This window comes from Sturnus vulgaris, chromosome 1, assembly GCF_052056855.1.
Source record: "Sturnus vulgaris isolate bStuVul1 chromosome 1, bStuVul1.hap1, whole genome shotgun sequence".
Classification (NCBI taxonomy): Eukaryota; Metazoa; Chordata; class Aves; order Passeriformes; family Sturnidae; genus Sturnus; species Sturnus vulgaris.
The window spans coordinates 57,525,093-57,537,395 of NC_142243.1; the positions used below are offsets into that span (position 1 = coordinate 57,525,093).

The 12,303-nt window shown below is 40.6% G+C and overlaps 1 long non-coding RNA gene across 1 annotated transcript in view; it reads left to right on the top strand.

The window, feature by feature from the left end:
- Positions 1 to 560: 560 nt before the first annotated feature.
- LOC148225221 (uncharacterized) overlaps positions 561 to 12,303 on the top strand; it is a 44,665-nt gene continuing 32,922 nt past the window's right edge. Inside the window, exon 1 of the long non-coding RNA XR_015803199.1 lies at positions 561 to 655. This is a non-coding gene — a long non-coding RNA (uncharacterized LOC148225221). The remainder of the gene's footprint in view (positions 656 to 12,303) is intronic.

Genomic DNA, 12,303 nt, shown 5'->3' on the forward strand with positions numbered 1-12,303 from the left:
TGGGACACTGTGGGCCTGGAAGGGATGCCATGAGCAGTAACCTCATGATTGTGTGGAGAACTATTCACTCTAATGCTAGGGAATGCTAGATCAAGCTCTGTATTAAAAATAAATAAACCTTTTGCATTCACTCCTCCAGTGATATGATAGTTTCAGATCCTCTCTGCTCTACTTGTTAGAAGCCTTATTTCCCATCTGAGATGTAGTTACAGCTCATTTATGCTCAATCTGAATTGAACACCTAAGGGAAATCAGGATACATGGTATATACAATGCTTGAGATGGACTGTAATTGTACTGAGGGAGCTGCCAAAGAGGTCTGCTCAATGGACAAAGGTGTTTGGAGAAGGGTGGTGCCTTTGCAGTTGTGGGAGAATATTTCTCCATATTATCAAAACGTAAGACTGTAGCTCAGCTAGTCCCAGTGGATGGTGAGGGTAGGAAAGACGCCTGTCTTCCAAGCCAAATTTATAAAACTTTCAAACATCTTTTGCCTCTTAAGCTTAAGTAACAATAGGCTTTGTTTTCTCAGCTTCAGCTCTGTTCACTGAAATGAGAAGTACTGCTTCCTCGGGGGAAAGCTGAAGCAAAATAAAGCAAGCTGTGTGCAATTACTACTTTCTGAAAAGCAGGAGGATCTGGACCAATACAAATGGTAAGGTTCAGTTCTTGATAAGAATTTTTCAGAGCAGCACTGAAGGGCAAACCCCACAGCCCTAATTCAGCTAAACCACTCCATGTCACATTCTCACCAAAAAAAGACTGAGCAATTTGTCTGTGAACTACAATTTCTTTCTCAATCACTTTTCAAAAACATTTTCTAAAAGACAGCATTTTCTTCTGCATCTCATCTTGCTGTAGCATTGCTAGTTGCCAGAGAAGGCTTCATTGGGGATAAATTGCAGATAGTAAGTCAATGGTGTTTGAGTATCAAGCAATACCCTCCACACACCCCAGTTTCTCCCTGTGCTTGCACCATTTACAAATGCTTCCAGGTTTGTGAATTTTACATCTTTTCTACCATTTCTGCCCCAGAGCCCTGCCCTACACATGAACATCCACAAAAGTCTGTGAGGAGAGGAGAGTGCATCAGAGAGGTTGTCACTCAAATCCATTTATTCTTCTGCACAATGGGTTCATACTCTGGTGGTTTAGAATATGGCCTTTACATTAGGATGGCTCCTAATTTCCATGCCCTGCTATTTCTCTCTCTTTCATCTGGGCAGCCAAGGAACCCTGCATCTCTTTCTAAGGGGAGTCTGGGCCAGGAAACATTCTGTATTTTTCACAGAGGCAAATATATTTGTCCTTCTTCACACTGCACATCTCTGCAGGCATTGTTTCAGGATTTCCAAGCTATCTGTGAGCTGGGATCCATCTGAGAAACTGTACTCAGCCTTCCACTATAGTAGAGCTGACTATTTTGGACATTTGCAAAGTATTGTCTGCTCCACTGCCTGTCTTGCTTTGTTCTCAGAGGGGCTTTTAGCACAGGTGGAGCTTTCAGGTGATTAGAGTGAGGTTTAAATCCTGCTGAAAGGTGTTCTTCCTCTCCCTTGCTTCTGAACTATTCTTCACCTATCCATACTCTTGATGAGGATGGGGTTTGTTCTAGCATGGATTTTGAGAAGAACAGAGGTGTTTTACTGTGCCTTGAGGCTCTGTGATTATAATAATTGCTGCTCAACATCCTTGTACTTTTGAGGGGGAAAAAAAAAGGGTTCCTTCAAGTTCTTGAAGGATGGCTAGTTTTGAAGTTAAATCATACAGCTCTACAATTGTCAAAACACATATGTGTTTATTGAGTATCTTAATGTGTTAGTGCAGTTTTTAAAAGGCCTCTTCTTCCAGTCAAGCTGCCTGGGATAATTTCAATATACATTCAGAGTCCTAAATGAAAATACTGCTGATGAACAGGGCCCCTCACAGATCCTATGATGGAGAACAAGTTAAACTGTGTAGCTAGACTAAACTTTGTATAGTTGAGAGGTTCCTATTTAGGACTCTACATACTGCTTTCTTGCTTAATGGTGCCATCTTTTTCGATATAAAAACAAAACATACAACACTTGTTACCATAGTTATTAAGCTTTTGAAAACAGAAGAAGCAAACTCTGAAAATGCAGTAAGAGCTGCTTCATGCAAGGCAAACACTGGCGCAGAAACCTCACTGCTTACTCTGTATGCAAAGCACAGCACGCACCCACAAAAACCTTCTGCAGCTTACTAGAGCAGCAGCTTACAAGAGGATGAAATATTTTATAAGAAAGATTTAAAGAAAATGAGAAAAGAATACATGACCATGCAGTGGTTAGTGATAACTGCTCCCCTTAGCTCCATGCTGAGCTTCAAAGCAAATATCCAAGCCTCTCCAGCAAAAAGAAATGCGACTGCTGAACAAGTACATGTGCAGGAGGTGACTCTTCCAGTTACAGCACGTATCCTTACGTTGTATCATTTCATTGTGAGACAAAGAGTTGTGTATTTGTTTTTAAGAACTGCAGGCACTAAGGATTTAGAAGTGTTTGGTAATTTTTGTTAATAATTGCAATAATTACTTCATCTGTGTGATTCATCTCTAGCCCTCTTCAGCAAAGAGGAGTGAGGGACATGCCCACAACTTTCTGGTCTGGGCTAAAACATTTCCTTGTATAAGGGAGGTGCAGTCTTACTCTTCTGATGGAGAAGGATCTGAACCTGTTTCTCTCACATGACAGATTATCAGACTGTTGAATTACTGCTTTTACATTGGCCTGGAAACATCACACCCACAACCACCCTGTACTCCTTCCCCTCTAGCTATGCTTAGTTCGAGTGAACCATGAGAGACAGGAATGTTAGGTTAACAGGTACAAAGCCTCGGTGGGACTTGAGCATGAGCAAGGTGTGAGCTGGCTGACATCAGGCACTGGAGTGTGTCAGCTGAGGTGTATTTCATGGGCAAATAATTTACCTCTTGTCAGCTGGGCTAGTAACTGATTGCCTTCAAAATATTGGGTAAAATCCATGACCTTGTATGTCCTTGCTTTGCCAAGGGGGAATTGCCCACTGCCAACACAGAAGAGCTGAGAGTAAATGTCACCAAGCATCTTTTCCCCCACACTTTCAATGGGTTATCCTGAACTTTCTCCCAGACTGATAGTGACATAAGACACTGAAATGAGAGTTGCACGTAGCCTCATTAAAACTGACCTTTTGTACAGAGAAATTGCTCTTCTCTCATGGCAAGGAATTCCTTTTTTGGATGGGGGATTCTTTTTATTTCTTGCCAATATAATATATACCATCAATGAAACTGAACCTAGAGACTACATTCATGCTAAAGTCAGGATAGTTATCTTTTTATTTCTCATAGTTCAAAAAGAAATTTTGTGTAACTCAGCAGATTCCTTTAACTGCTAAGGCCATAGTTTTCCCATGCTGCTCCCTGAGTTGAAGCAGTAAAGCTATTTGTGAGGCTGGGCCATGAACCATATTACAAATTGATTTTTAAAAAGGGCAGGGGAGGGCTAGAGTAGAAAACCACACAGCAAGAGCCGCTATTTTTTTGCCTCCTAGAACTACAGAGAGAGTTGCACACTCTTATACAAAGTGAATACTCCATGGGCAGTAGAGCAGTTTCAATTGAGTGACTTTTTACAACCACCCCAGACTCACTTTGCATAGGGCACAAGAAGAAACCAGGCATTCAAGGAGTGAGGCAACAAAGAATTAAGGCAGAGGTCACAAAATCTGAAATAAATGTCATTGTGGGAAAATGATCAAAGCATGCACCCGGGGAAAATAGATGTAGACCGCCTAAAACAGCTGTGCAATTCTTTAGGGACTGGAGTTTTCACTGGATCTTTGTTGCAATTGTTCTCATGGTTCATGCTTTCAAAATCCATAGCTTGCTCTGACTTGTAGTGGTGTGAACTTGATGAACTGCTGCTTGGGTCATTCGATATTTATTTCAGTAATTTAAACTTGAGGAGTTTTTCCTCCTCAATGAAATAAAGCTGAAAAGAAACACTCCAGGCTCTTCTGCAATAAAAATTTGATCCCAGAGATCTAAAGATCAGAACTGAATAACAAACAGAGAAAATATACTCGAAGAGATTTAAAAGGATTAAATAAATAGATTTCTATAGATTTTTTTTTTTTTAAACCTGTGGAATGTGACAGAAAACTGAGGCGCAATCTGTTTGTGACCATCACCGGAGTGTAGCTCAAAGGGCTTAAGTACCTTCTGGAGGATTTTTTGAATGGGAAATTTACAGGTCGTCTTCCTCTCAGTGCTGCAGTCCCCTCTGCTTTCTCCTTGCCAGCTGTGGAAGGAGTGACTCTCTTCCCCAAATCTCTGAGTGTATTTGATCTTGGTCCCTACTCCAATTTCCCAGCTGCTACTTGAAGGATATTTTGAGGTTTGGAGTACCTTCTCTGTCTCCCTTGTTGAGCCCACAAAAGCCTCTGAGAAAACTCAGGGACTTGCCAAAGCATACAGGCTCTGAGGGAGTCTCCAAAACCATGGCTGTCCTTGCAGAAGGAGCAAGCTTGGCATCTCTGACCGGGCAGTCCTGGGAAGCAGAGTCATTTGGTCGAGTGGGGAATCAAGAGCATCTCATTAATCTTTTTTTGCATTTGAATCTTTTCGCTGCGTAGGATTTGCAGCTTGTCTTAGGTCGGTGGTTCCATCTCTGCAGTGTCCAAATGGTTCAGCCTCAACAATCTACACGATACTGTCAGCGCTATTGCACCCTCTCCTCATTTCTCTCAGGCCCGGCCCTTGGGGGTTGGATTTTCTTTCCTTTTCTTTCCGTGTTACCTGTGAAATTTTTCCCGTTGAATTGCTAAGAAGCACTGATGGCTGGGTGCTTGAGACGGGGGAGGGTGAACCTCTCTGGTTTTTGGGAGTTTCTCTCGGAGGGCGGGGGACACCGCGGAATTAGAAGCAGGTAAAAGGAGAGGGGGGCAGTTGCGCTCTCTCGAGGGTCTCTGCTATCACCGCCATAGCCCAGCCGGGAGCTGCCTCTTCTTCTGCTGCTGGACCCCGCACCCCTGCCCTGTCGGGACATCCTGCCAGCCCAGCTTGTTATTTCCCGCAGGGGCAGCGGGCCCGACGCTGGCGCAGGGAGGTTTGTGAAGCAAAGCCTCTCTTTCCCATCCCTTCCCGTCTGGGACGCAGCCGCCACTGCCGCCTGCTCCCCGAGCTCGTGCCACAGCGCCCCCTGCAGGCGCGGGGGAATCATCGCAGCTGCCCCGCCCACCGGGGCCACAGCGCCCCCTGCCGGCGCTGACGGTAACTGCACCGAGGGGGAAGCGCCCGCAGCCGAGAGGGGTCACTGAGTTCCTGTTCTGTTCGCTGTTAATGCTGTCCTTCGGTGCTGTTTGTTTGCTTTAGTACACATGCTGGCAAAGAACTGTTATTCCTAGTCTCATATCTTTTTGCCTGAGAGCCCCTTAATTTCAAAATTATAGTAATTCAGAGGGAGGGGATTTACATTCTCCATCCCATGGGAGGCTCCTGCCTTCCCTAGCAGACACCTGTCTTTCAAACTGAGACACCTGCATTTGCTCATATCCCTGCAAGAATGTTGGATGTCTATTGGACCACATGAAATTGAGAAAAACTGAAAGAATGGTGCAGTGGCCTTCCTCTGCAGCAGAACTTCTAATTTGTTAGACATGTAAAGTCAGATGAGTGTTTAACAGTGCATTAAGGTTTAGTAGCTTTTTAAGCTAAAGAGTGAAAGCAGATGGATTCAATATAATATAGAAATAGTCACCATTCCCTTTGCATTCAGTCATGGGACTAAGACCCTGAGTGAAGTTCAGCAGATGAAGAATTGTCCCTGTCTGAGGATTATAATCCTTAATTAATTATCAGTAATTAGTCTGTGTGAAGTTGTGGTTGTAAGAGACGTGTCTCATCCAAAGATAGCTCTGCTGTGTCCCCCCTTGGAATGCATTTGGTGGATTATTCAGTTTCTGCCTTTGAAACTCTCAGAAAAGTGAAAACATTATTATACCTGTCTGCCTGCTATGTCATCTAGCCATGTCCTTGCCCAAGCAACACTAGAATGTTCAGTCTACACGTGGGGCTTTGGTGTGTGCATCTCATAAGCCATCTCCTCACATTTACTCTGGTACAAAAAACTCATGGTAACCTTTATAGCTATTAGTGAACAGGGACCTTTTAGTGATTGTCACTGTATTAATGTGGAAGACTATTTTAAGCACTCTTTGTGTTTTGCATCATAAAAAAAGGGCCACCCAAATATGATAGTAATAAGTGTTGTACCATTTCTTGCATAAAACCTGACTTTGAGGCTTGTGGACTGGCATTCACTTCAGACCATTTGTAACTTAAATGCATTTAGATATTTTCTAACTTAAAAAAAAAAAAATCCATCTCCTCGTACCTTCATGCTATCTATCCAAACCATATTGAAATAATGTGTATATTTTTTGTGAAGCCCATGGAAAGGGAGTGACATCACGTGAAATTCAGCCCAGATTTCGTCAGGACGTGGCTGCAGTTCACCAGGTTGGTTCAAAAACTCCAGAGACCTGGTTCAAATTGCAGCTGATGAACGCTGCGTACTATTACCCATAGGTAAATTGTCACACAAAGAGGCATTTTTTTCACCTCCCTCCTTTCTTGAGCTCTGTGTCACCTTTGTAAGACCTCCTTTGGATGCTATTGGTGAAAAGGAGGAAAATACTGTGCAGAAAACTAGAAGAGAATATTTAATGTTTGAGAGTTATCTTAAGAACTGAGTAGAAAACTCGTGGTAAGCTGGGAGAAACAAGATATGACATGTATCACCCAAGCCTCTGGAAATAAATGTCAGGAAGACACATATTCTTCTCCTAGCTCTGCCAGCTCAGACCTTTTGTTTAGAAGTTATGTTGGTCTAAACTGTTCCCTTCTGCCATAGCTTATCTCAGCTCATTCTTCCCACATTATCCTTCCTCACCTTATGTGCACACATTTGTTATTCAACACCAGTTGCAGCTCAGAGGGAGACTGGAATAAACTCCTTTAAATCTTTTGCAGTATGGTTCCTTGATGTAGTCCCTGCATGCTTGAGTTTAGAAGTGTGACATTATGGAGCAAGACCAGGAACTCCCTCAGCTAGCACCAAATCCACGGGACAAGGACTGTGGACTGCTCTGAATTGTCACCTGCCCATGAGCACATTGTTTTATGTTCTGTCCCTAATCTGCTTCCCCCTAAAGCTAGGAGACCTTGCACATGACCATCCATCTCTCAGAGATATTTGGAGGATTAAAAAGCTAATACTGCTACAGGCCAAAGTTTCTCAAACTGATACTAGGCTGATAAAATTGAACTGAGAACCTAAAGATTTCCAAAATAATGCTCTGAATATTAGAAGTATGGCATGTTTAACAGTAATTGTATTGAAATAAATAGATTTATGCTCACTTCCAAAAGCCCCAACATGATTGAAAAAAACACTGCATTTCCTGGTACTTTCAGCTTTCAGAGATGGTCTTTACTGTCATTATTTTCCCCCTGTTTCATAATTTGTTACAGGAATGAAAGAAAAACAAGAAAAGTATCCCACATGAGTTTTTAAACAGAGAAATATAAGCCTCCTTAAAATTGGTTACATAACCCCAAACCATAGTGTTTTTTAAATTTCAGAGAAATATAAAGATTTTGGCATGTCATGCAAAAGAGTGGAATTACTGTTAACATATTTCATCCAACTCTGAGAAGCAGGCTTTGTTATCTGCTGTCTACTGATGCTCAACATATCCACCTTCAAAAGTGAACTTTCCCATCTCTAATGAGAAGAGTGATCAGAACCTCCCAAGCACTCTCCTCATTTCGATGCTCCTGCCTCTTACTGCATCCAAAGCAGATGAGATATTAATGAGGATTAAATTCAAGTCAAGTTAAAACCTCAGTTGTTTCTTCTTCCAGCATGGTTGGTTTAATTTGCAAGACTATTGTCTCTTTTCATCTTTATTTACACTGTTAATGAGCTGACAGAGCTGTGCTTGTACTTTTGACCAAACACCAAGAATGGAAAACACAATCCTCAAAGGTGCCTTAGAAATTTTAGATAGAAAACCGTTCTTGATTTCTATGCACACCTTGCTATAAGGATCAGGATCAAGTGTCTGGAAGTATTTGCTTTTGACAATGAGATAAAGATATTTTTCTTTCACATAATGGAAGAGTTAATTTATTTTTTGCTTAGGAAAAAAAATCTATCTGACTTACCAGTCAGCAGAACAAGACTTTTACAGTTGCAAATGAAGGGGCATGTGTTGCTCACATATTGCATTTCTGCCTGCTGCCTTTATCTTGATGAAAAATGTAGCCCAAAGTTTGGTCTTCTGATGTGTAGAGTGGGGAAAGAGTCCAGTGATGTCTTGCTGAGAGGAGTGGGCATGAATATATACAGTGGATTAGCCTTAAGTGTCTAATTTGTATTTGTTTGTGCTATCACATTTGCAACATTTCTGTAATAAATATAAGACTATCCTAAAGTAGAACAATTTTATGAAGTGTAAAAATGACAGACAAGTGACTACTTCTAAGCAGTTCTGGGGTTATCTTAATGCAGGGCAATAATTTGCACCTTCAGAGTACAAAAATTGGAGCCTGAGAGAAAAGAAAGTCTTTGTAAAATGCCACGTCTTTGAAATGAGAAAGTATTTGCAAAGTGTTGCCTCTTTGAAATGCCTCTCCTAAGTCTTTACTCCACAATTTTTGGAAAACAGGCAGAGCAGAGGAGTGGGAGATTAGCTACAGTGACCAGCAGAGGAAGAGCAGCTACACAGGGTGGGCTGGGGTCCCATGATATGACGTGACAGTACCTAGGAGCCCACTCCCTTACTGGGAATTTTAGTCATTAAAAAGAAATAAAAAGATTTTTAAAAAGAGAGAGAGAGAAAAAATACCATGCATTGACAGTTCATTATACCAATAAAGTTACTATATTTTTTTTGTAACTAGGTTTTTTTTTTATTTTATCAAAAAACCCCTAATCTTTGTCATCTCCATGGTTCTAAGAATAATTTGGTGATTTAACTCCTTAGAAAGATGTTTCTTTTTTATCTGTTCATTTTCCCAGACTTACTTCATGAGAGAGACTTGTCAAAATTATTCCAAGAAGTGAAGCAATATAGGACAAAGGACTGAGTTTTTGGAACGTAGTGATATATTTTGATATATTTCTTTGAAAATCCTTGAAGCAGATGAAATGATAGACAGAGATGTTTCACTGTAATTTCAGCAAGAACTTTCAGAACTTGTCACTTCAGAACAGCTGGAGCCTTGGCACAAGATCCCATGTTATGTTTTTTCCTTTAGTTCTTCCATGGTTCTCCCCCAAATTATTTCATTGTTAGCATCATAATGAAAATTTTTATATATATTAGAAAAATATAAAGCCTTATCCCTTGCCTTATGCAAACCTCTATTCATATTCATAAAACTAAACTTATTTGCTTCAACTAAGGAAGTAGTCTTTAATCCGTCCTTCAACTACTAAATGTTATAATCAAGAATTATTGCCTATGTTTCAGATGGACTTAAGTGTGAATGTACCATAAATCTTTCCTCTCTTTTTTTTTTTCCCTAACCCAACCAGCAGTCTCTATTCTCCAAGCTTTAAATTCACCTTGTCTTCAGAGAACTTAACTTTCCATCTGAGAGGCATGGTCCGTATTCTGTTCCTAAATATTCTCCACGTCTTTTGGTCATCTTGTCTAAGTAAAAATAGCACAAAATGGTGTAGTCATGCAACCTGTCTGAGGATAGATTTCTTGCACAGACTGGGTACTACACTTGAGAGCCTTTATGCCAAAGGAAGGTCTGGTCTTTGTTTCAGTATTTCACTTTTTGTACCTGCACGTTCCCCACTGCTGGCTGAGGATTCAGCAGAAAATTACAATTTGAAGGCAACAAGAAGCCTGCCTGAAACAATCAGGACTGGGCTGCTGTTCCCCTAAGCCTGCATTATTTTGTGGGATAGAGTTTAGGCAACATACATTAATACAGCTGATGCACTACAATTAAAGAGAAGAAGCATAAGACCATGCTCACCATTGCTCATTATTAATGATCATGTCTGTGTCAGTGGTTTTCTGCATCTCTGCCTATTTGCTTTTGAAGTTGAACATGCTTAATGGGCTTATTTGAGGGAGTAAAGATGACAAAAATATATTGGAGGAAGCAGATCCATGAAAAAATAATGATGATGGAAAATACAGTGAGTAAAAGGAAAGTAATTTATAAGAGAAAGGGATTAGAGACCTTTCATTGCCTTTCCCATTTTCTCTCCTAAGAGTGAGGGAGCACATCCTTCAAAAATTCTGTGCACCATTTTTTTTCATTTTCAAGGACAAAATGGGCCATTGCAGTAAATCAGTCTGGTTTTCTTTATAACATTAGCCACAAAACTTTCCCAAATTAAGCTTTGATCAAAACCATGTGTGGAGGAGTGGACAAAAAGGAGCAATTCCATGAAAAATCAGCTGTTCTTTCTAGGTGAAATGTGTATGTAACCTATCCTATTGCTTGAATTTGATACAATTCAGAGCCCTGGCAAGGCAGTTGCCACTCAGTCAAGATGGTGGCCACATGCTGAGGCAGTGAGACAGGAGGTGGTAAGGTAAAGGATAGTTTTGTTTTATATAAATATCTGTTGGTGTTCATGTGTCTTTTAGCTGGAACTTCCACTGTCTGTATTTTAAAATCAGGACAGTGGGCTAGACAGATCTTTCATCAGAGGTAGTCTGAGAGATCTTATTTTCCAGAATCTAGAGGAATTCTTTCACATACATTTCAGAACTTTTTCATTGCTTTTCCCCCAAGAAAGAGGTGAATTTTTGCAAGTTTTATAAAAATAAGTTGACGGTTTTCTGTTTTTTCTTCCATGCTTTCATTTTCTTTCAGTGAATTAATCTGTACAATATCATCTACTAAAATAAAATAATGGTACTGCGACTCAGAGACTTTATTCTAAGTAACTGTATGAAACCCAAAAGCTTGTTAAATACTCATTCAAAGTAAACTACAAAGTTAGGAGCATATTGGCAACTTGCTTTCAAAGATGAGACTTTTCAGCAGTCATAGAAAATCTTTTTGAATCTTTCTTTGGGCTTCCTTTGGTGTCCTGAAGGAGTAAAGTTGAGAAGACAGATTTCTTTCCTAGGAAAGCACTGTGAACTGTTGAATTTACAGAGTATTTTAAGATAGCAAGGTACAAATAAATTTAAAGTGAGAAACAAAATATGAGCTATCAGAGTAATTGAAGTATACATTTTTTGTTGCAGGAATAAACTCTATCTTTGCTTAAACCCTAGCAACTCTGTTGAGCCCTCTTATTTTATCTATCTCAAAAAATCCAAAGCAACGCCATAAAAAATTTAGCAGTAAGTCATTCCAATATAACTAGCCACTGTGAATTTAAGAATTTGGCTAACCAGGTGAAGGTCTCCTGCTGGCACTCAGCAGCCTGTCCTTTTCTGTGTCTCCCATTGGAGTTTGAACAGTATTTCCCCTTCCTTTGTTGAAGCTCTCTAAAATTTCATGAAGTGCTTGCCTGGGAAGTACACAAAACTTGCAGTCATGAACTGCAAGTATCACTTTGTAGAAACAAAATCCCCGCGGAAGCTGCAGTTTCTGCAGCGACACCGACGGCGCACACAGGATGGGAAAGTGCAGTGTGGAGGTGTGCCTGGTGCCAGCACATCATGCAAATTAAATATTCAGCCCCTCTTATTTCACTTGTGTCAGTGATTTCCTCAGCCAGGCTTCAGTGGTTTTAAAAGTGCAAACCTGCTGCTTTCTTCATCAGTGGCAGGGCCACTGGGACCTGCACTCGGCATGCTCCAGGAGAGTCAGCAGCTGCTTAAATCAGAGGAGGCATGTGGCTGATTGAATCACCTGTCACATTGATTTATGGACCTCCAAGGTCATCTCTTTGTGGCTTGTAAGTGATTTTCTTTGGATGAAAAATATAAAAGAAGAAATTGTAGATGACCTCTTTATTAAGAGAAATGTGAAAATAACGAAGAAAGACAGATTTTACTTTTTTTTTAATATATAATCCCAGCGGAAGGAAAAAACACTTCTCCCATAATGACATCCCTAGTTTAAAAAAAATAAAATATTGGGATAAAGAAAGTCTTGGTCCCATGGACAACATCTTTACAAGTTACTGATCTGTATAGTGGTTTTAATTTGGTGGCTAAGTACATTGCCACTCCTCTTTAGACTGAATTTAGGTACTTGCTCTGCAAGCTCCTGCCACAGATTAAAAAAAACCAATTTACAAT